At 50.4% G+C, this 24,332-nt stretch overlaps 1 long non-coding RNA gene across 1 annotated transcript; it reads left to right on the forward strand.

The window, feature by feature from the left end:
* Window positions 1–5,444: 5,444 nt before the first annotated feature.
* On the forward strand, window positions 5,445–20,400 carry LOC140366852 (uncharacterized). Its single transcript, XR_011928086.1, has 4 exons — window positions 5,445–5,504; window positions 12,683–12,748; window positions 16,774–16,858; window positions 20,319–20,400. It is a non-coding gene; the product is annotated as an uncharacterized lncRNA (long non-coding RNA).
* The last annotated feature ends 3,932 nt before the right edge of the window (window positions 20,401–24,332 follow it).

Consider the following 24,332-nt stretch of genomic DNA (forward strand, 5'->3'; position numbering starts at 1 on the left):
TATGTGGCCCCCTCTGCTAGTGTATGTGGCCCCCTCTGTTAGTGTATGTGGCCCCCTCTGCTATGTGGCCCCCTCTGCTAGTGTATGTGGCCCCCTCTGCTATGTGGCCCCCTCTGCTATATGGCCCCCTCTGCTAGTGTATGTGGCCCCCTCTGCTAGTGTATGTGGCTCCCTCTGCTAGTGTATGTGGCTCCCTCTGCCAGTGTATGTGGCCCCCTCTGCTAGTGTATGTGGCTCCCTCTGCTAGTGTATGTGGCCCCCTCTGTTAGTGTATGTGGCCCCCTATGCTATGTGGCCCCTCTGCTAGTGTATGTGGCCCCCTCTGCTAGTGTATGTGGCCCCCTCTGCTAGTGTATGTGGCCCCCTCTGCTAGTTTATGTGGCCCCCTCTGTTAGTGTATGTGGCCCCCTCTGCTAGTGTATGTGGCCCCCTCTGCTAGTGTATGTGGCTCCCTCTGCTAGTGTATGTGGCCCCCTCTGCTGGTGTATGTGGCCCCCTCTGTTAGTGTATGTGGCCCCCTCTGCTATGTGGCCCCCTCTGCTAGTGTATGTGGCCCCCTCTGCTATGTGGCCCCCTCTGCTAGTGTATGTGGCCCCCTCTGCTAGGGTATGTGGCCCCCTCTGCTATGTGGCCCCCTCTGCTATATGGCCCCCTCTGCTAGTGTATGTGGCCCCCTCTGCTAGTGTATGTGGCCCCCTCTGCTAGGGTATGTGGCCCCCTCTGCTATGTGGCCCCCTCTGCTATATGGCCCCCTCTGCTAGTGTATGTGGCCCCCTCTGCTAGTGTATGTGGCCCCCTCTGCTAGTGTATGTGGCCCCCTCTGCTAGTGTATGTGGCTCCCTCTGCTAGTGTATGTGGCCCCCTCTGCTGGTGTATGTGGCCCCCTCTGTTAGTGTATGTGGCCCCCTCTGCTATGTGGCCCCCTCTGCTAGTGTATGTGGCCCCCTCTGCTATGTGGCCCCCTCTGCTAGTGTATGTGGCCCCCTCTGCTAGTGTATGTGGCCCCCTCTGCTAGTGTATGTGGCCCCCTCTGCTAGGGTATGTGGCCCCCTCTGCTATGTGGCCCCCTCTGCTATATGGCCCCCTCTGCTAGTGTATGTGGCCCCCTCTGCTAGTGTATGTGGCCCCCTCTGCTAGTGTATGTGGCCCCCTCTGCTAGTGTATGTGGCCCCCTCTGTTAGTGTATGTGGCCCCCTCTGCTATGTGGCCCCCTCTGCTAGTGTATGTGGCCCCCTCTGCTATGTGGCCCCCTCTGCTAGGGTATGTGGCCCCCTCTGCTATGTGGCCCCCTCTGCTATATGGCCCCCTCTGCTAGTGTATGTGGCCCCCTCTGCTAGTGTATGTGGCCCCCTCTGTTAGTGTATGTGGCCCCCTCTGCTAGTGTATGTGGCCCCCTCTGCTAGTGTATGTGGCTCCCTCTGCCAGTGTATGTGGCCCCCTCTGCTGGTGTATGTGGCCCCCTCTGTTAGTGTATGTGGCCCCCTCTGCTAGTGTATGTGGCCCCCTCTGTTAGTGTATGTGGCCCCCTATGCTATGTGGCCCCTCTGCTAGTGTATGTGGCCCCCTCTGCTAGTGTATGTGGCCCCCTCTGCTAGTGTATGTGGCCCCCTCTGCTAGTTTATGTGGCCCCCTCTGTTAGTGTATGTGGCCCCCTCTGCTAGTGTATGTGGCCCCCTCTGCTAGTGTATGTGGCTCCCTCTGCTAGTGTATGTGGCCCCCTCTGCTGGTGTATGTGGCCCCCTCTGTTAGTGTATGTGGCCCCCTCTGCTATGTGGCCCCCTCTGCTAGTGTATGTGGCCCCCTCTGCTATGTGGCCCCCTCTGCTAGTGTATGTGGCCCCCTCTGCTAGGGTATGTGGCCCCCTCTGCTATGTGGCCCCCTCTGCTATATGGCCCCCTCTGCTAGTGTATGTGGCCCCCTCTGCTAGTGTATGTGGCCCCCTCTGCTAGGGTATGTGGCCCCCTCTGCTATGTGGCCCCCTCTGCTATATGGCCCCCTCTGCTAGTGTATGTGGCCCCCTCTGCTAGTGTATGTGGCCCCCTCTGCTAGTGTATGTGGCCCCCTCTGCTAGTGTATGTGGCCCCCTCTGCTAGTGTATGTGGCTCCCTCTGCTAGTGTATGTGGCCCCCTCTGCTGGTGTATGTGGCCCCCTCTGTTAGTGTATGTGGCCCCCTCTGCTATGTGGCCCCCTCTGCTAGTGTATGTGGCCCCCTCTGCTATGTGGCCCCCTCTGCTAGTGTATGTGGCCCCCTCTGCTAGGGTATGTGGCCCCCTCTGCTATGTGGCCCCCTCTGCTATATGGCCCCCTCTGCTAGTGTATGTGGCCCCCTCTGCTAGTGTATGTGGCCCCCTCTGCTAGGGTATGTGGCCCCCTCTGCTATGTGGCCCCCTCTGCTATATGGCCCCCTCTGCTAGTGTATGTGGCCCCCTCTGCTAGTGTATGTGGCCCCCTCTGCTAGTGTATGTGGCCCCCTCTGCTAGTGTATGTGGCCCCCTCTGTTAGTGTATGTGGCCCCCTCTGCTAGTGTATGTGGCCCCCTCTGTTAGTGTATGTGGCCCCCTCTGCTATGTGGCCCCCTCTGCTAGTGTATGTGGCCCCCTCTGCTATGTGGCCCCCTCTGCTAGGGTATGTGGCCCCCTCTGCTATGTGGCCCCCTCTGCTATATGGCCCCCTCTGCTAGTGTATGTGGCCCCCTCTGTTAGTGTATGTGGCCCCCTCTGCTAGTGTATGTGGCCCCCTCTGCTAGTGTATGTGGCTCCCTCTGCCAGTGTATGTGGCCCCCTCTGCTGGTGTATGTGGCCCCCTCTGTTAGTGTATGTGGCCCCCTCTGCTAGTGTATGTGGCCCCCTCTGTTAGTGTATGTGGCCCCCTATGCTATGTGGCCCCTCTGCTAGTGTATGTGGCCCCCTCTGCTAGTGTATGTGGCCCCCTCTGCTAGTGTATGTGGCCCCCTCTGCTAGTTTATGTGGCCCCCTCTGTTAGTGTATGTGGCCCCCTCTGCTAGTGTATGTGGCTCCCTCTGCTAGTGTATGTGGCCCCCTCTGCTGGTGTATGTGGCCCCCTCTGTTAGTGTATGTGGCCCCCTCTGCTATGTGGCCCCCTCTGCTAGTGTATGTGGCCCCCTCTGCTATGTGGCCCCCTCTGCTAGTGTATGTGGCCCCCTCTGCTAGGGTATGTGGCCCCCTCTGCTATGTGGCCCCCTCTGCTATATGGCCCCCTCTGCTAGTGTATGTGGCCCCCTCTGCTAGTGTATGTGGCCCCCTCTGCTAGGGTATGTGGCCCCCTCTGCTATGTGGCCCCCTCTGCTATATGGCCCCCTCTGCTAGTGTATGTGGCCCCCTCTGCTATATGGCCCCCTCTGCTAGTGTATGTGGCCCCCTCTGCTAGTGTATGTGGCCCCCTCTGCTATGTGGCCCCCTCTGCTAGTGTATGTGGCCCCCTCTGCTCATGCTGACAATACTTGTGAAACACTGCTCTGCTGCACCCGCAGGTTGCAGACACAGCACTGCAGGGGGCCCTGCAGTGTGGGGGACCTGCAGTGTGGGGGACCTGCAGTGTGGGGGACCTGCAGTGTGGGGGACCTGCAGTGTGGGGGCCCCAGGGCACTGTCCTCGCGCCCTTTCTCTTCACCCTCTACACTGCAGACCTCAGACATGGACAGCTGTGTCCTGCAAAAGTTCTCTGACCACTCTGCCATCATGGGACTCATCACAGACGATGATGTGGAGGACAGAGGACGGAGGACAGAGGACAGAGGACAGAGGACTGGAGCAGGACTTTGTGGAACCTCCTCCTCATCAACGCAGAAGACCAAGGACAGGCCACGCCCCCCTCACCAGTGAACATCCAGGGACGGGACAGGCCACGCCCCCCTCACCTGACATCCAGGGACGGGACAGGCCACGCCCCCCTCACCAGTGACATCCAGGGACGGGACAGGCCACGCCCCCCTCACCAGTGACATCCAGGGACGGGACAGGCCACGCCCCCCTCACCAGTGACATCCAGGGACGGGACAGGCCACGCCCCCCTCACCAGTGAACATCCAGGGACGGGACAGGCCACGCCCCCTCACCAGTGAACATCCAGGGACGGGACAGGCCACGCCCCCCTCACCAGTGAACATCCAGGGACGGGACAGGCCACGCCCCCCTCACCAGTGACATCCAGGGACGGGACAGGCCACGCCCCCCTCACCAGTGACATCCAGGGACGGGACAGGCCACGCCCCCCTCACCAGTGACATCCAGGGACGGGACAGGCCACGCCCCCCTCACCAGTGACATCCAGGGACGGGACAGGCCACGCCCCCCTCACCAGTGACATCCAGGGACGGGACAGGCCACGCCCCCCTCACCAGTGACATCCAGGGACGGGACAGGCCACGCCCCCCTCACCAGTGACATCCAGGGACGGGACAGGCCACGCCCCCCTCACCAGTGACATCCAGGGACGGGACAGGCCACGCCCCCCTCACCAGTGAACATCCAGGGACGGGACAGGCCACGCCCCCCTCACCAGTGACATCCAGGGACGGGACAGGCCACGCCCCCCTCACCAGTGACATCCAGGGACGGGACAGGCCACGCCCCCCTCACCAGTGACATCCAGGGACGGGACAGGCCACGCCCCCCTCACCAGTGACATCCAGGGACGGGACAGGCCACGCCCCCCTCACCAGTGACATCCAGGGACGGGACAGGCCACGCCCCCCTCACCAGTGACATCCAGGGACGGGACAGGCCACGCCCCCCTCACCAGTGACATCCAGGGACGGGACAGGCCACGCCCCCCTCACCAGTGACATCCAGGGACGGGACAGGCCACGCCCCCCTCACCAGTGACATCCAGGGACGGGACATTGAGAGAGTGACTCATACAAGGACCTGGGTGTTCATCTGAACCACAAACTGGACTCATAACACAGACTGTACAGGAAGAGCCAGAGTGACAGGGTCGCTCCTGACAGGACCACTCCTGACAAGGCCACTCCTGACAGGGCCGCTCCTGACAGGGTCGCTCCTGACAGGGTCGCTCCTGACAGGGCCACTCCTGACAGGGCCACTCCTGAAGACCTTCTCCTCCTCTGTGGTGCATCAGCTCCTGTAGGTGTGGTCATCACAGAGAGAAAGAAGCTGGACAAAGCTCCGTCCTGGGCTGTCCTCTGGACTCGGTGCAGGAGGTGGGGGACAGAAGGGTCCTGGCTAAACTCACATCTATGCTGGACCATGAGTGTCGCCCCCTGCAGGACACTCTGTCCCCTGCAGGACACTCTGTCTCCTGCAGGACACTCTGTCTCCTGCAGGACACTCTGTCTCCTGCAGGACACTCTGTCGAGGAACGAGAGGAGACAATGGCCTGAGCTCAGAGACTCGTGACTCACACTGTGACTGTGTCTCTCTCTCCTCTCGTCCTCCTCGTCCTCCTCGTCCTCCTCGTCCTCCTCGTCCTCCTCGTCCTCCTCGTCACTCTCTCCTGATCCTCTTCTTCCTCAGACACAGAGGTGAGTTCACTTTGAGTTTCTCTCTTTATGTTCAATATAAACATGTTGTTTATTTTTATTTGACACGTTTGAAAAGTGTTTCTCAAAGAAACATGTCGGGCTCCTCCGTGTTTCTAAAGTCTCATAATGTGATGTAGAAACTGTGAGAACCTCAGACACATGTGAGCGTCCTCCAGGGGACGCTGTCCTCCAGAGGACGCTGTCCTCAGACACACGTGAGCGTCCTCCAGGGGACGCTGTCCTCCAGGGGACGCTGTCCTCAGACACACGTGAGCGTCCTCCAGGGGACGCTGTCCTCCAGGGGACACTGTCCTCCAGGGGACGCTGTCCTCCAGGGGACGCTGTCCTCAGACACACGTGAGCGTCCTCCAGGGGACGCTGTCCTCCAGGGGACGCTGTCCTCAGACACACGTGAGCGTCCTCCAGGGGACGCTGTCCTCCAGGGGACACTGTCCTCCAGGGGACGCTGTCCTCCAGGGGACGCTGTCCTCAGACACACGTGAGCGTCCTCCAGGGGACGCTGTCTTCCAGGGGACGCTGTCCTCCAGGGGACGCTGTCCTCAGACACACGTGAGCGTCCTCCAGGGGACGCTGTCCTCCAGGGGACGCTGTCCTCCAGGGGACGCTGTCCTCAGACACATGAGAGCGCCCTCCAGGGGGCGCTGTCCTCCAGGGGACGCTGTCCTCCAGGGGACGCTGACCTCAGACACACGTGAGCGTCCTCCAGGGGACGCTGTCCTCCAGGGGACACTGTCCTCCAGGGGACGCTGTCCTCCAGGGGACGCTGTCCTCAGACACACGTGAGCGTCCTCCAGGGGACGCTGTCCTCCAGGGGGCGCTGTCCTCCGGGGGAAGCTGTCCTCAGACACATGAGAGCGCCCTCCAGGGGGCGCTGTCCTCCAGGGGACGCTGTCCTCAGACACATGAGAGCGTCCTCCAGGGGACGCTGTCCTCCAGGGGACGCTGTCCTCCAGGGGACGCTGTCCTCAGACACACGTGAGCATCCTCCAGGGGGCGCTGTCCTCAGACACACGTGAGCGTCCTCCAGGGGACACTGTCCTCAGACACACGTGAGCGTCCTCCAGGGGACACTGTCCTCAGACACACGTGAGCGTCCTCCAGGGGGCGCTGTCCTCAGACACACGTGAGCGTCCTCCAGGGGGCGCTGTCCTCAGACACACGTGAGCGTCCTCCAGGGGACGCTGTCCTCCAGGGGACGCTGTCCTCCAGGGGACGCTGTCCTCAGACACATGAGAGCGTCCTCCAGGGGACGCTGTCCTCCAGGGGACGCTGTCCTCAGACACATGAGAGCGTCCTCCAGGGGACGCTGTCCTCCAGGGGACACTGTCCTCCTGGGGACACTGTCCTCCAGGGGACGCTGTCCTCAGACACACGTGAGCATCCTCCAGGGGACGCTGTCCTCAGACACATGAGAGCGTCCTCCAGGGGACGCTGTCCTCCAGGGGACGCTGTCCTCCAGGGGACACTGTCCTCCAGGGGACACGGTCCGTTCATCTTTGGCGTTTCATTGTCACATGTTTCACGTTTTAATTTCATTTAAAAGTTTCTCTGTTCCAGTCGTCAAAAGGTTTTTCTGTGACGTTACCATGGAAACGGTTAATTTGAATAAAAAGCGTCGTAGGCAGAATGGGAGGGCATCTGACCCAACATCTGATGATGTCACCACATTCCTCTTTGATTGGATAATTAAAGTGTGACTGCAGAACTGAACGAACCTTTGTTAGACTTACTTTAGTCCTGGTTTAGTCCTGGTTTAGTCCTGGTTTAGTCCTGGTTTAGTCCTGGTTTAGACCTGGTTTAGACCTGGTTTAGTCCTGGTTTAGTCCTGGTTTAGACCTGGTTTAGTCCTGGTTTAGTCCTGGTTTAGACCTGGTTTAGTCCTGGTTTAGTCCTGGTTTAGTCCTGGTTTAGACCTGGTTTAGTCCTGGTTTAGTCCTGGTTTAGTCCTGGTTTAGACCTGGTTTAGTCCTGGTTTAGACCTGGTTTAGACCTGGTTTAGTCCTGGTTTAGTCCTGGTTTAGACCTGGTTTAGACCTGGTTTAGACCTGGTTTAGACCTGGTTTAGACCTGGTTTAGTCCTGGTTTAGTCCTGGTTTAGACCTGGTTTAGTCCTGGTTTAGTCCTGGTTTAGTCCTGGTTTAGACCTGGTTTAGACCTGGTTTAGTCCTGGTTTAGACCTGGTTTAGTCCTGGTTTGGACCTGGTTTAGTCCTGGTTTAGACCTGGTTTAGACCTGGTTTATTCCTGGTTTATTCCTGGTTTAGACCTGGTTTAGTCCTGGTTTAGACCTGGTTTAGACCTGGTTTATTCCTGGTTTATTCCTGGTTTAGACCTGGTTTAGTCCTGGTTTAGACCTGGTTTAGACCTGGTTTAGTCCTGGTTTAGACCTGGTTTAGACCTGGTTTAGTCCTGGTTTAGTCCTGGTTTAGTCCTGGTTTAGACCTGGTTTAGTCCTGGTTTAGTCCTGGTTTAGACCTGGTTTAGTCCTGGTTTAGTCCTGGTTTAGTCCTGGTTTAGACCTGGTTTAGACCTGGTTTAGACCTGGTTTAGTCCTGGTTTAGTCCTGGTTTAGACCTGGTTTAGACCTGGTTTAGTCCTGGTTTAGACCTGGTTTAGTCCTGGTTTAGTCCTGGTTTAGTCCTGGTTTAGTCCTGGTTTAGTCCTGGTTTAGTCCTGGTTTAGTCCTGGTTTAGACCTGGTTTAGACCTGGTTTAGTCCTGGTTTAGTCCTGGTTTAGTCCTGGTTTAGTCCTGGTTTAGACCTGGTTTAGACCTGGTTTAGACCTGGTTTAGTCCTGGTTTAGTCCTGGTTTAGACCTGGTTTAGTCCTGGTTTAGTCCTGGTTTAGTCCTGGTTTAGTCCTGGTTTAGTCCTGGTTTAGACCTGGTTTAGACCTGGTTTGGACCTGGTTTAGTCCTGGTTTAGTCCTGGTTTAGTCCTGGTTTAGTCCTGGTTTAGTCCTGGTTTAGTCCTGGTTTAGACCTGGTTTAGACCTGGTTTAGACCTGGTTTAGTCCTGGTTTAGTCCTGGTTTAGTCCTGGTTTAGTCCTGGTTTAGACCTGGTTTAGACCTGGTTTAGACCTGGTTTAGTCCTGGTTTAGTCCTGGTTTAGACCTGGTTTAGCCCTGGTTTAGTCCTGGTTTAGTCCTGGTTTAGTCCTGGTTTAGTCCTGGTTTAGACCTGGTTTAGACCTGGTTTAGACCTGGTTTAGTCCTGGTTTAGTCCTGGTTTAGTCCTGGTTTAGACCTGGTTTAGACCTGGTTTATTCCTGGTTTATTCCTGGTTTAGACCTGGTTTAGTCCTGGTTTAGACCTGGTTTAGACCTGGTTTAGTCCTGGTTTAGACCTGGTTTAGACCTGGTTTAGACCTGGTTTAGACCTGGTTTAGTCCTGGTTTAGTCCTGGTTTAGACCTGGTTTAGTCCTGGTTTAGTCCTGGTTTAGACCTGGTTTAGTCCTGGTTTAGTCCTGGTTTAGTCCTGGTTTAGACCTGGTTTAGACCTGGTTTAGACCTGGTTTAGTCCTGGTTTAGTCCTGGTTTAGACCTGGTTTAGACCTGGTTTAGTCCTGGTTTAGACCTGGTTTAGTCCTGGTTTTTGTCCTGGTTTAGACCTGGTTTAGTCCTGGTTTAGTCCTGGTTTAGTCCTGGTTTAGACCTGGTTTAGACCTGGTTTAGACCTGGTTTAGACCTGGTTTAGACCTGGTTTAGTCCTGGTTTAGTCCTGGTTTAGTCCTGGTTTAGTCCTGGTTTAGTCCTGGTTTAGACCTGGTTTAGTCCTGGTTTAGACCTGGTTTAGACCTGGTTTAGACCTGGTTTAGACCTGGTTTAGACCTGGTTTAGACCTGGTTTAGACCTGGTTTAGACATGTGGATACTAAAGTCTCCAGCAGTAACTACTTTAACTCTAAACTCTTGTTAAAGCCAAGTTTCAGTTGGAGCTGAAGATCTATGTTATTTTCACTAATTAATATATTAACTAAAAGTGACATTTAATACATTTAATATATTTAATACATTTAATACATTTTAATATATTTAATACATTTAATATATTTAATACATTTAATATATTCAAATATATTTAAATACATTTAATACATTTAATACATTTAATACATTTAATATATTTAATACATTTAATACATTTTAATATATTTAATACATTTTAATACATTTAATACATTTTAATACATTTAATACATTTAATATATTTAATACATTCAATACATTTAATATATTTAATACATTTAATATATTTAATACATTTAATACATTTAATACATTTTAATACATTTAATACATTTAATATATTTAATACATTTAATACATTCAATATATTTAATACATTTAATATATTTAATACATTTAATTAATTTAATATATTTAAATACATTTAATACATTTAATACATTTAATATATTTAATACATTTAATACATTTTAATATATTTAATACATTTTAATACATTTAATACATTTTAATACATTTAATACATTTAATATATTCAAATATATTTAAATACATTTAATACCTTTAATACATTTAATACATTTAATTCATTTAATAGATTTAATACATTTAATACATTTAATATATTTAATACATTTAATACATTTTAATATATTTAATATATTTTAATACATTTAATACATTTTAATACATTTAATACATTTAATATATTTAATACATTTAATACATTTAATACATTTAATTCATTTAATATATTTAATACATTTAATTCATTTAATATATTCAAATATATTTAAATACATTTAATACATTTTAATACATTTAATACATTTAATACATTTTAATACATTTAATACATTTAATATATTTAATACATTCAATACATTTAATATATTTAATACATTTTAATACATTTAATACATTTAATATATTTAATACATTTAATTCATTTAATAGATTTAATACATTTAATATATTTTAATACATTTAATACATTTAATACATTGAATACATTTTAATACATTTATTACATTTAATATATTTAATACATTTAATTCAAATATATTTAAATACATTTAATACATTTAATATATTTAATACATTTAATACATTTTAATATATTTAATACATTTTAATACATTTAATACATTTAATACATTTAATATATTTAATACATTTAATACATTTAATATATTTAATACATTTAATTCAAATATATTTAAATACATTTAATACATTTAATTCATTTAATATATTTAATACATTTAATATATTCAAATATATTTAAATACATTTAATACATTTAATACATTTTAATACATTTAATACATTCAATACATTTTAATACATTTAATACATTTAATATATTTAATACATTTAATACATTTAATACATTTAATTAATTTAATATATTTAATACATTTAATATATTCAAATATATTTAAATACATTTAATACATTTAATACATTTAATACATTTTAATACATTTAATACATTTTAATACATTTAATTCATTTAATAGATTTAATACATTTAATACATTTAATACATTTAATATATTTAATACATTTAATTCATTTAATATATTTAATTCATTTAATATATTCAAATATATTTAAATACATTTAATACATTTTAATACATTTAATACATTTAATATATTTAATACATTTAATACATTTTAATATATTTAATACATTTTAATACATTTAATACATTTTAATACATTTAATACATTTAATACATTCAATACATTTAATATATTTAATACATTTTAATACATTTAATACATTTAATACATTTAATATATTTAATACATTTAATACATTTAATACATTTAATATATTTAATACATTTAATACATTTAATATATTTAAACACCTATTTGTTTTAGTTTTTGTAACTTTTTGGCTTTATTTGCACGAGGGACACAGTCTCTATCTGTTGTGGGTGGTCCCGGGGCTCTGTTGTGGGTGGTCCCGGGGCTCTGTTGTGGGTGGTCCCGGGGCTCTGTTGTGGGTGGTCCCGGGGCTCTGTTGTGGGTGGTCCCGGGGCTCTCTTGTGGGTGGTCCCGGGGCTCTGTTGTGGGTGGTCCCGGGGCTCTCTTGTGGGTGGTCCCGGGGCTTTGTTGTGGGTGGTCCCGGGGCTCTCTTGTGGGTGGTCCCGGGGCTCTGTTGTGGGTGGTCCCGGGGCTCTCTTGTGGGTGGTCCTGGGGCTCTGTTGTGGGTGGTCCCGGGGCTCTCTTGTGGGTGGTCCCGGGGCTCTGTTGTGGGTGGTCCCGGGGCTCTGTTGTGGGTGGTCCCGGGGCTCTCTTGTGGGTGGTCCCGGGGCTCTCTTGTGGGTGGTCCCGGGGCTCTGTTGTGGGTGGTCCCGGGGCTCTGTTGTGGGTGGTCCCGGGGCTCTCTTGTGGGTGGTCCCGGGGCTCTCTTGTGGGTGGTCCCGGGGCTCTCTTGTGGGTGGTCCTGGGGCTCTGTTGTGGGTGGTCCCGGGGCTCTCTTGTGGGTGGTCCCGGGGCTCTCTTGTGGGTGGTCCTGGGGCTCTGTTGTGGGTGGTCCCGGGGCTCTCTTGTGGGTGGTCCCGGGGCTCTGTTGTGGGTGGTCCCGGGGCTCTCTTGTGGGTGGTCCCGGGGCTCTGTTGTGGGTGGTCCCGGGGCTCTCTTGTGGGTGGTCCCGGGGCTCTCTTGTGGGTGGTCCCGGGGCTCTCTTGTGGGTGGTCCTGGGGCTCTGTTGTGGGTGGTCCCGGGGCTCTCTTGTGGGTGGTCCCGGGGCTCTCTTGTGGGTGGTCCTGGGGCTCTGTTGTGGGTGGTCCCGGGGCTCTCTTGTGGGTGGTCCCGGGGCTCTGTTGTGGGTGGTCCCGGGGCTCTCTTGTGGGTGGTCCCGGGGCTCTGTTGTGGGTGGTCCCGGGGCTCTCTTGTGGGTGGTCCTGGGGCTCTGTTGTGGGTGGTCCCGGGGCTCTCTTGTGGGTGGTCCTGGGGCTCTGTTGTGGGTGGTCCCGGGGCTCTGTTGTGGGTGGTCCCGGGGCTCTGTTGTGGGTGGTCCCGGGGCTCTGTTGTGGGTGGTCCCGGGGCTCTCTTGTGGGTGGTCCTGGGGCTCTCTTGTGGGTGGTCCTGGGGCTCTGTTGTGGGTGGTCCCTTTAGACGAGGGGATTAGTCAGAGTTCATCCTTGTTTGAGCCCCGCCTCTTCTCTCTCAGATGGATCCGCCTCCATACGCTCCGGCTCCTGGATTTGGATCTGCTCCGAGTTTCCCAGGATTCCAGGTACAGGAGGCCCCGCCCACTTTGACCCGACTGTTACTGACACGCCCACTTTGACCCGACTGTTACTGACACGCCCACTTTGACCCGACTGTTACTGACACGCCCACTTTGACTTACCTGACCTTCTCTTGTGGTTTTAATCATTTCAATCTGAAACAGGAGGAAAGTCTCAGAGCTAAAATATGAGCTAAATCAGAATGTTCAGGTACATGGACCAGTTTGTGTCACGTGTGTGCTGTTAGCTCCCTGTTAGCTCCCTGTTAGCTCCCTGTTAGCTCCCTGTTAGCTCCCTGTTAGCTCCCTGTTAGCTCAATGTTAGCACCCTGTTAGCTCAATGTTAGCTCCCTGTTAGCTCAATGTTAGCTCCCTGTTAGCTCCCTGTTAGCTCCCTGTTAGCTCCCTGTTAGCTCAATGTTAGCTCCCTTTTAGCTCCCTGTTAGCTCCCTGTTAGCTCCCTGTTAGCTCCCTGTTAGCTCAATGTTAGCTCCCTGTTAGCTCCCTGTTAGCTCCCTGTTAGCTCAATGTTAGCTCACTGTTAGCTCCCTGTTAGCTCCCTGTTAGCTCAATGTTAGCTCCCTGTTAGCTCCCTGTTAGCTCAGTGTTAGTACAGTATTAGCTCCCTTTTAGCACCCTGTTAGCTCCCTGTTAGCTCAATGTTAGCTCCCTGTTAGCTCCCTGTTAGTTCCCTGTTAGCTCAGTGTTAGCTCAGTGTTAGCTCCCTGTTAGCACCCTGTTAGCTCCCTGTTAGCTCAATGTTAGCTCAGTGTTAGCTCCCTGTTAGCTCCCTGTTAGCTCAATGTTAGCTTCCTGTTAGCTCCCTGTTAGCTCAATGTTAGCTCCCTGTTAGCTCCCTGTTAGCTCAGTGTTAGCTCCCTGTTAGCTCAGTGTTGGCTCCCTTTTAGCTCCCTGTTAGATCCCTGTTAGATCCCTGTTAGCTCCCTGTTAGCTCCCTGTTAGCTCCCTGTTATCTCAGTGTTAGCTCAGTGTTATCTCCCTGTTAGCTCAGTGTTAGCTCCCTGTTAGCTCAGTGTTAGCTCCCTGTTAGCTCCTTGTAAGCTCCCTGTTAGCTCCCTGTTAGCTCCTTGTAAGCTTCCTGTTAGCTCCCTGTTAGCTCCCTGTTAGCTCAGTGTTAGCTCAGTGTTAGCTCAGTGTTAGCTCCCTGTTAGCTCCATGATAGCTCCGTGTTAGCTCCCTGTTAGCACCCCGTTAGCTTCCTGTTTGCTCAGTGTTAGCTCAGTGTTAGCTCCCTGTTAGCTCAGTGTTAGCTCCCTGTTAGCTCCCTGATAGCTCCGTGTTAGCTCCCTGTTAGCACCCTGTTAGCTTCCTGTTTGCTCCCTGTTAGCTCAGTGTAAGCTCAGTGTTAGCTCCCTGTTAGCTCAGTGTTAGCTCCCTGTTAGCTCCGTGTTAGCTCCGTGTTAGCTCCCTGTTAGCACCCCGTTAGCTCCCTGTTAGCTCCCTTTTTAGCTCCCTGTTAGCTCCCTGTTAGCTCAGTGTTAGCTCCCTGTTAGCTCAGTGTTAGCTCAGTGTTAGCTCCCTGTTATCTCCCTGTTAGCTCAGTGTTAGCTACCTGTTGGCTCCCTGTTAGCTCAGTGTTAGCTCCCTGTTAGCTCCCTGTTAGCTCAATGTTAGCTCCCTGATAGCTCAGTGTTAGCTCAGTGTTAGCTTCCTGTTAGCTCCCTGTTAGCTCCCTGTTAGCTCAGTGTTAGCTCAGTGTTAGCTCAGTGTTAGCTCCCTGTTAGCTCCATGATAGCTCCGTGTTATCTCCCTGTTAGCACCCCGTTAGCTTCCTGTTTGCTCAGTGTTAGCTCAGTGTTAGCTCCCTGTTATCTCCCTGTTAGCTCAGTGTTAGCTACCTGTTGGCTCCCTGTTAGCTCAGTGTTAGCTCCCTGTTAGCTCCCTGTTAGCTCAATGTTAGCTCCCTGTTAGCTCCCTGTTAGCTCCTTGTTAGCTTCCTGTTAGCTCCCTGTTAGCTCCCTGTTAGCTCAGTGTTAGCTCAGTGTTAGCTCAGTGTTAGCTCCCTGTTAGCTCCATGATAGCTCCGTGTTAGCTCCCTGTTAGCACCCCGTTAGCTTCCTGTTTGCTCAAAGTTAGCTCAGTGTTAGCTCCCTGTTAGCTCCATGATAGCTCCGTGTTAGCTCCCTGTTAGCACCCCGTTAGCTTCCTGTTTGCTCAGTGTTAGCTCAGTGTTAGCTCCCTGTTAGCTCAGTGTTAGCTCCCTGTTAGCTCCCTGATAGCTCCGTGTTAGCTCCCTGTTAACACCCTGTTAGCTTCCTGTTTGCTCCCTGTTAGCTCAGTGTAAGCTCAGTGTTAGCTCCCTGTTAGCTCAGTGTTAGCTCCCTGTTAGCTCCGTGTTAGCTCCGTGTTAGCTCCCTGTTAGCACCCCGTTAGCTCCCTGTTAGCTCCCTTTTTAGCTCCTTTTTAGCTCCCTGTTAGCTCAGTGTTAGCTCCCTGTTAGCTCAGTGTTAGCTCAGTGTTAGCTCCCTGTTATCTCCCTGTTAGCTCAGTGTTATCTCAGTGTTAGCTCAGTGTTATCTCCCTGTTAGCTCAGTGTTAGCTCCCTGTTAGCTCAGTGTTAGCTCCCTGTTAGCTCCTTGTTAGCTCCCTGTTAGCTCCCTGTTAGCTCCTTATTAGCTTCCTGTTAGCTCCCTGTTAGCTCCCTGTTAGCTCCCTGTTAGCTCCCTGTTAGCTCAGTGTTAGTTCCCTGTTAGCTCAGTGTTAGCTTAGTGTTAGCTCCCTGTTATCTCCCTGTTAGCTCAGTGTTAGCTCCCTGTTAGCTCCCTGTTAGCTCCCTGTTATCTCAGTGTTAGCTCAGTGTTATCTCCCTGTTAGCTCAGTGTTAGCTCCCTGTTAGCTCAGTGTTAGCTCCCTGTTAGCTCCTTGTTAGCTCCCTGTTAGCTCCCTGTTAGCTCCTTGTTAGCTTCCTGTTAGCTCCCTGTTAGCTCCCTGTTAGCTCAGTGTTAGCTCAGTGTTAGCTCCCTGTTAGCTCCATGATAGCTCCGTGTTAGCTCCCTGTTAGCACCCCGTTAGCTCCCTGTTAGCTCCCTTTTTAGCTCCCTGTTAGCTCCCTTTTAGCTCAGTGTTAGCTCCCTGTTAGCTCAGTGTTAGCTCAGTGTTAGCTCCCTGTTATCTCCCTGTTAGCTCAGTGTTAGCTACCTGTTGGCTCCCTGTTAGCTCAGTGTTAGCTCCCTGTTAGCTCCCTGTTAGCTCAATGTTAGCTCCCTGTTAGCTCAGTGTTAGCTCAGTGTTAGCTCAGTGTTAGCTCCTTGTTAGCACCCTGTTAGCTCCCTGTTAGCTCAGTGTTAGCTCAGTGTTAGCTCCCTGTTAGCTCAGTGTAAGCTCCCTGTTAGCTCCCTGATAGCTCCGTGTTAGCTCCCTGTTAGCGCCCCGTTAGCTTCCTGTTAGCTCCCTGTTAGCTCAGTGTTAGCTCAGTGTTAGCTCCCTGTTAGCTCAGTGTTTGCTCCCTGTTAGTTCCGTGTTAGGTCCGTGTTAGCTCCCTGTTAGCACCCCGTTAGATTCTTGTTAGCTCCCTGTTATCTCCCTGTTAGCTCAGTGTTAGCTCCCTGTTGGCTCCCTGTTAGCTCAGTGTTAGCTCCCTGTTAGCTCCCTGTTAGCTCAATTTTAGCTCCCTGTTAGCTCAGTGTTAGCTCAGTGTTAGCTCAGTGTTAGCTCCTTGTTAGCACCCTGTTAGCTCCCTGTTAGCTCAATGTTAGCTCAGTGTTAGCTCCCTGTTAGCTCAGTGTTAGCTCCCTGTTAGCTCCCTGATATCTCCGTGTTAGCTCCCTGTTAGCACCCCGTTAGCTTCCTGTTAGCTCCCTGTTAGCTCAGTGTTAGCTCAGTGTTAGCTCCCTGTTAGCTCAGTGTTAGCTCCCTGTTAGCTCCGTGTTAGGTCCGTGTTAGCTCAGTGTTAGCTCCCTGTTAGCTCCCTGTTAGCTGCATTGACATACTCACGGATAAGACACCCCCCCACATATTAACCCTGTTCTCTCCCTCTTACCTCTCTCTCTCTCTCTCTCCGTCTCTCTCAGCCTTACCCTCCTCAGCCCTTTTATTACCAGGCCCCTCCTCCTCCTGCTGCTGCTGCAGGCTCCTGGGACACTCCCACTAACACAGGTAACACTCACCTGGGACACGCCCGCAAACACAGGTAACACTCACCTGGGACACGCCCGCAAAAACAGGTAACACTCACCTGGGACACGCCCACTAACACAGGTAATACTCACCTGGGACACGCCCGCAAACACAGGTAACACTCACCTGGGACACGCCCGCAAACACAGGTAACACTCACCTGGGACACGCCCACTAACACAGGTAACACTCACCTGGGACACGCCCGCAAACACAGGTAACACTCACCTGGGACACGCCCACTAACACAGGTAACACTCACCTGGGACACGCCCGCAAACACAGGTAACACTCAGCTGGGACACGCCCACAAACACAGGTAACACTCACCTGGGACACGCCCACTAACACAGGTAACACTCACCTGGGACACGTCCGCAAACACAGGTAACACTCACCTGGGACACGCCCGCAAACACAGGTAACACTCACCTGGGAAACGCCCGCAAACACAGGTAACACTCACCTGGGACACGCCCGCAAACACAGGTAACACTCACCTGGGACACGCCCACTAACACAGGTAACACTCACCTGGGACACGCCCACTAACACAGTTAACACTCACCTGGGACACGCCCGCAAACACAGGTAACACTCGCCTGGGACACGCCCGCAAACACAAGTAACACTCGCCTGGGACACGCCCGCAAACACAGGTAACACTCACCTGGGACACGCCCACTAACACAGGTAACACTCACCTGGGACACGCCCACTAACACAGTTAACACTCACCTGGGACACGCCCGCAAACACAGGTAACACTCGCCTGGGACACGCCCGCAAACACAAGTAACACTCACCTGGTTTGGACCTGGTTTAGTCCTGGTTTAGACCTGGTTTAGACCTGCTTTAGACCTGCTTTAGTCCTGCTTTAGTCCTGGTTTAGTCCTGGTTTAGTCCTGGTTTAGACCTGGTTAAATCCTGGTTTAGTCCTGGTTTAGACCTGGTTTAGTCCTGGTTTAGTCCTGGTTTAGTCCTGGTTTAGTCCTGGTTTAGACCTGGTTTTGACCTGGTTTAGTCCTGGTTTAGTCCTGGTTTAGACCTGGTTTAATCCTGGTTTAGTCCTGGTTTAGACCTGGTTTAGACCTGGTTTAGTCCTGGTTTAGTCCTGGTTTAGACCTGGTTTAGTCCTGGTTTAGTCCTGCTTTAGTCCTGGTTTAGACCTGGTTTAGACCTGCTTTAGACCTGCTTTAGTCCTGGTTTAGTCCTGGTTTAGTCCTGGTTTAGACCTGGTTTAGTCCTGGTTTAGTCCTGGTTTAGTCCTGGTTTAGTCCTGGTTTAGTCCTGCTTTAGTCCTGGTTTAGTCTTGGTTTAGACCTGGTTTAGTCCTGGTTTAGACCTGGTTTAGTCCTGGTTTAGTCCTGGTTTAGTCCTGGTTTAACCCTGGTTTAGTCCTGGTTTAGTCTTGGTTTAGTCCTGGTTTAGTCTTGGTTTAGTCCTGGTTTAGACCTGGTTTAATCCTGGTTTAGTCCTGGTTTAGTCCTGGTTTAGTCTTGGTTTAGTCCTGGTTTAGTCCTGCTTTAGTCCTGGTTTAGACCTGGTTTAGACCTGCTTTAGACCTGCTTTAGTCCTGGTTTAGTCCTGGTTTAGTCCTGGTTTAGACCTGGTTTAGTCCTGGTTTAGTCCTGGTTTAGTCCTGGTTTAACCCTGGTTTAGTCCTGGTTTAGTCTTGGTTTAGTCCTGGTTTAGTCTTGGTTTAGTCCTGGTTTAGACCTGGTTTAATCCTGGTTTAGTCCTGGTTTAGTCCTGGTTTAGTCTTGGTTTAGTCCTGGTTTAGTCCTGGTTTAGTCCTGGTTTAGACCTGGTTTAGTCCTGGTTTAGTCCTGGTTTAGACCTGGTTTAGTCCTGGTTTAGACCTGGTTTAGTCCTGGTTTAGTCCTGGTTTAGACCTGGTTTAGTCCTGGTTTAGTCCTGGTTTAGTCCTGGTTTAGACCTGGTTTAGTCCTGGTTTAGTCCTGGTTTAGACCTGGTTTAGTCCTGGTTTAGTCCTGGTTTAGACCTGGTTTAGTCCTGGTTTAGACCTGGTTTAGTCCTGGTTTAGACCTGGTTTAGTCCTGGTTTAGTCCTGGTTTAGACCTGGTTTAGTCCTGGTTTAGTCCTGGTTTAGTCCTGGTTTAGACCTGGTTTAGTCCTGGTTTAGTCCTGGTTTTGACCTGGTTTAGACCTGGTTTAGTCCTGGTTTAGTCCTGGTTTAGTCCTGGTTTAGTCCTGGTTTAGACCTGGTTTTGACCTGGTTTAGTCCTGGTTTAGTCCTGGTTTAGTCCTGGTTTAGTCCTGGTTTAGACCTGGTTTAGACCTGGTTTAGTCCTGGTTTAGTCCTGGTTTAGACCTGGTTTAGTCCTGGTTTAGTCCTGCTTTAGTCCTGGTTTAGTCCTGGTTTAGTCCTGGTTTAGACCTGGTTTAGACCTGCTTTAGACCTGCTTTAGTCCTGCTTTAGTCCTGGTTTAGTCCTGCTTTAGTCCTGGTTTAGACCTGGTTTAGTCCTGGTTTAGACCTGGTTTAGTCCTAATTTAGTCCTGGTTTAGTCCTGGTTTAGTCCTGGTTTAGTCCTGGTTTAGTCCTGGTTTAGACCTGGTTTAGACCTGGTTAAGTCCTGATTTAGTCCTGGTTTAGTCCTGGTTTAGACCTGGTTTAGTCCTGGTTTAGACCTGGTTTAGTCCTGGTTTAGACCTGGTTTAGTCTTGGTTTAGTCCTGGTTTAGTCCTGGTTTAGTCCTGATTTAGTCCTGGTTTGGACCTGGTTTAGTCCTGGTTTAGTCCTGCTTTAGTCCTGGTTTAGACCTGGTTTAGACCTGCTTTAGACCTGCTTTAGTCCTGCTTTAGTCCTGGTTTAGTCCTGCTTTAGTCCTGGTTTAGACCTGGTTTAGTCCTGGTTTAGACCTGGTTTAGTCCTGGTTTAGTCCTGGTTTAGTCCTGGTTTAGTCCTGGTTTAGTCCTGGTTTAGTCCTGGTTTAGACCTGGTTTAGACCTGGTTAAGTCCTGATTTAGTCCTGGTTTAGTCCTGGTTTAGACCTGGTTTAGTCCTGGTTTAGTCCTGATTTAGTCCTGGTTTAGACCTGGTTAAGTCCTGATTTAGTCCTGGTTTAGTCCTGGTTTAGACCTGGTTTAGTCCTGGTTTAGTCCTGATTTAGTCCTGGTTTAGTCCTGGTTTAGTCCTGGTTTAGACCTGGTTAAGTCCTGATTTAGTCCTGGTTTAGTCCTGGTTTAGACCTGGTTTAGACCTGGTTAAGTCCTGATTTAGTCCTGGTTTAGTCCTGGTTTAGTCCTGGTTTAGACCTGGTTAAGTCCTGATTTAGTCCTGGTTTAGTCCTGGTTTAGACCTGGTTTAGTCCTGATTTAGTCCTGGTTTAGACCTGGTTTAGTCCTGGTTTAGTCCTGATTTAGTCCTGGTTTAGACCTGGTTTTCTCATGTTCTTTCTGTCTTGTCTCCTCAGTTTATCTGATGAAGGAGCAGCAGCGTTCTTCTGGCCCTGGGTTCGGCTCTGGCTTTAGTCCTGGTCTGGGCTCTGGTCTCGGGGGTCTCGGGGGTCTCGGGGGTCTCGGGGGTCACGGGGGTCACGGGGGTCACGGGGGTCACGGGGGTCACGGGGGTCTGAAGTCCTTGTTGGGGGCCTGTTCTGCCGCTCTGTGCTGCTGCTGCCTCTGGGACCTGCTCCACAGATGAAACTTCACTTTTTATTCAAACTCTAATCATTAAAACATTGTGGTGTTTATGATCATGGACAGTGTGTTTATTACATGCAACCACTGGAGGGCGCTACAATATGACACTATTAAACTGGTTAGGGACTTTAACTTTAGTCCTGGTTTAGTCCTGGTTTAGTCCTGGTTTTGACCTGGTTTAGTCCCGGTTTAGACCTGGTTTAGTCCTGGTTTAGACCTGGTTTAGACCTGGTCTAGTCCTGGTTTAGACCTGGTTTAGACCTGGTTTAGTCCTGGTTTAGTCCTGGTTTAGACCTGGTTTTGACCTGGTTTAGACCTGGTTTAGTTTAGACCTGGTTTAGTCCTGGTTTAGTCCTGGTTTAGACCTGGTTTAGTCCTGGTTTAGTCCTGGTTTAGTCCTGGTTTAGACCTGGTTTAGTCCTGGTTTAGTCCTGGTTTAGTCCTGGTTTAGACCTGGTTTAGACCTGGTTTAGACCTGGTTTAGTCCTGGTTTAGTCCTGGTTTAGACCTGGTTTAGACCTGGTTTAGTCCTGGTTTTGACCTGGTTTAGACCTGGTTTAGACCTGGTTTAGTCCTGGTTTAGACCTGGTTTAGACCTGGTTTAGTCCTGGTTTAGACCTGGTTTAGACCTGGTTTAGACCTGGTTTAGACCTGGTTTATCTCCATGGAGCTTTAAGAGACATGAGGCACGGTGGTGTTTAGCTCCGCCTTGTCCGATGGATCGATGGAGGCGGAGCTAAAAGTCACGAGGTCAAAGGTCAGGTGGACACACCGGACTCCAGCTGTTGGTCCAAACCTTCCCAGAATGCACCGCGTTCAGATCTGAGCTGGCCCCTCCCCCACCTGATTCTCACCTGTCAAACACCTGTCGCTCCACGATCCAATCAGAGCGCAGGGATTTATCTGCCGCCGTGACCTTTGACCTTTTATGTCTTTATGACTTTCTGAACCTTCAGTTGAGACTTGAATCATGAGTCTTTATGAAACGAAACAACAGGCAACGAGGTCAAAGGTCAAGATTACACAGCGCTGACCTCTCTGACCTCTGGGACGTCCTGTCACCTTTAAAGGCTCATCTACACACAGATACGCCTCTGTTTGTTTGTTTGTTTGTTTGTTTGTTTGTTTGTTTGTGTTAATTGTCCTGTGGATCGGCAAACGCAAGGCGACTTACGCTAGGTCGCGGGGGCCGGGTCGCGGGGGCCGGGTCGCGGGGGCCGGGTCGCGGGGGCCGGGTCGCGGGGGCCGGGTCGCGGGGGGCGTGTCGCGGGGGCAGCAGTCTAAGCAGGGAAACCCTTACACCCCTACACCCTTACACCCCTACACCCCTACACCCTTACACCCCTACACCCCTACACCCTTACACCCTTACACCCCTATACCCCTACACACTTACACCCTTACACCCCTATACCCCTACACCCCTACACCCTTACACCCTTGCACCCTTACACCCTTACACCCTTACACCCTTGCACCCTTACACCCTTACACCCCTACACCCTTACACCCTACACCCTTACACCCCTACACCCCTACACCCTTACACCCTTACACCCTTACACCCTTACACCCTTACACCCCTACACCCTTACACCCTTACACCCTTAGACCCCTACACCCTTACACCCTTACACCCCTACACCCTTACACCCTACACCCCTACACCCCTACACCCCTACACCCTTACACCCCTACACCCCTATACCCCTACACACTTACACCCTTACACCCTTACACCCTTACACCCCTATACCCTTACACACTTACACCCTTACACCCCTACACCCCTACACCCCTATACCCTTACACCCCTACACCCCTATACCCCTACACACTTACACCCTTAGACCGCTACACCCTTACACCCTTACACCCCTACACCCTTACACCCTACACCCTTACACCCCTACACCCCTACACCCCTACACCCTTACACCCCTACACCCCTATACCCCTACACACTTACACCCTTACACCCTTACACCCCTACACCCCTATACCCCTACACCCCTACACCCTTGCACCCTTACACCCTTACACCCTTACACCCTTGCACCCTTACACCCTTACACCCCTACACCCTTACACCCTACACCCTTACACCCCTACACCCCTACACCCTTACACCCTTACACCCTTACACCCTTACACCCTTACACCCCTACACCCTTACACCCTTACACCCTTAGACCCCTACACCCTTACACCCTTACACCCCTACACCCTTACACCCTACACCCCTACACCCCTACACCCCTACACCCTTACACCCCTACACCCCTACACACTTACACCCTTACACCCTTACACCCCTATACCCTTACACACTTACACCCTTACACCCCTACACCCCTACACCCCTATACCCTTACACCCCTACACCCCTATACCCCTACACACTTACACCCTTAGACCCCTACACCCTTACACCCTTACACCCCTACACCCTTACACCCTACACCCTTACACCCCTACACCCCTACACCCCTACACCCTTACACCCCTACACCCCTATACCCCTACACACTTACACCCTTACACCCCTACACCCCTATACCCCTACACACTTACACCCTTACACCCTTACACCCCTACACCCCTACACCCCTATACCCCTACACACTTACACCCTTACACACTTACACCCTTACACCCTTACACCCCTACACCCCTACACCCCTATACCCCTACACACTTACACCCTTACACACTTACACCCTTAGACCCCTACACCCTTACACCCTTACACCCCTACACCCTTACACCCTACACCCTTACACCCCTACACCCCTACACCCCTACACCCTTACACCCTTACACCCTTACACCCTTACACCCCTACACCCTTACACCCTTACACCCCTACACCCTTACACCCTTACACCCTTAGACCCCTACACTCTTACACCCTTACACCCCTACACCCTTACACCCTACACCCTTACACCCTTACACCCTTACACCCTAACAATTAATAATGAGACCTTCAGGATGGTCAGTTTGTCCTCATAATGAGACCTTCAGGATGGTCAGTTTGTCCTCATAATGAGACCTTCAGGATGGTCAGTTTGTCCTCATAATGAGACGTTCAGGATGGTCAGTTTGTCCTCATAATGAGACCTTCAGGATGGTCAGTTTGGCCTCATAATGAGACCTTCAGGATGGTCAGTTTGAAATGCTCCCATGTTGTCAAATGTCCCTCTTGTAGCAGTCCAATGTCTTCCCTTTCCTTTTTCATAAATGTTCATGTTTTATTCCTTTTTGTCGAGTTATTGCTCCCTTTAATATTCCAAGAACATGTAATGACTGTTTTGACATTTACCATGAAGTTATTCTAAAACATCTGAGCTTGTTCCACAAATTGCTCAGTCGATCATTGGACGCTGCTTTAATAATAAAGAAGGTTAAAATAATTCAAATATATTTAAAAAAAAGAGTAAACACATCCATCCATCCATCTTCTGCCGCTTTATCCGGGGCCGGGTCGCGGGGGCAGCAGTCTGAGCAGGGACTCCCAGACTTCCTTCTCCCCAGACACTTCCTCTAACTCCTCCGGGGGGATCCCGAGGCGTTCCCAGGCCAGCCGAGAGACAAAGTCTCTCCAGCGTGTCCTGGGTCTTCCCCGGGGCCTCTTCCCGGTGGGACATGCCTGAAACACCTCCCGAGGGAGGGGCCCAGGAGGCTCCAGAACAGATGCCCGAGCCACCTCAGCTGGAGGAGCAGCGGCTCTACTCCGAGCTCCCCCCGTGTGGCCGAGCTCCTCACCTTATCTCTAAGGGAGC

Source organism: Eucyclogobius newberryi, unplaced genomic scaffold (genome assembly GCF_026437365.1).
Source record: "Eucyclogobius newberryi isolate DKJ021-1_F unplaced genomic scaffold, fEucNew1.0.hap1 SCAF_192, whole genome shotgun sequence".
Lineage (NCBI taxonomy): Eukaryota > Metazoa > Chordata > Actinopteri > Gobiiformes > Gobiidae > Eucyclogobius > Eucyclogobius newberryi.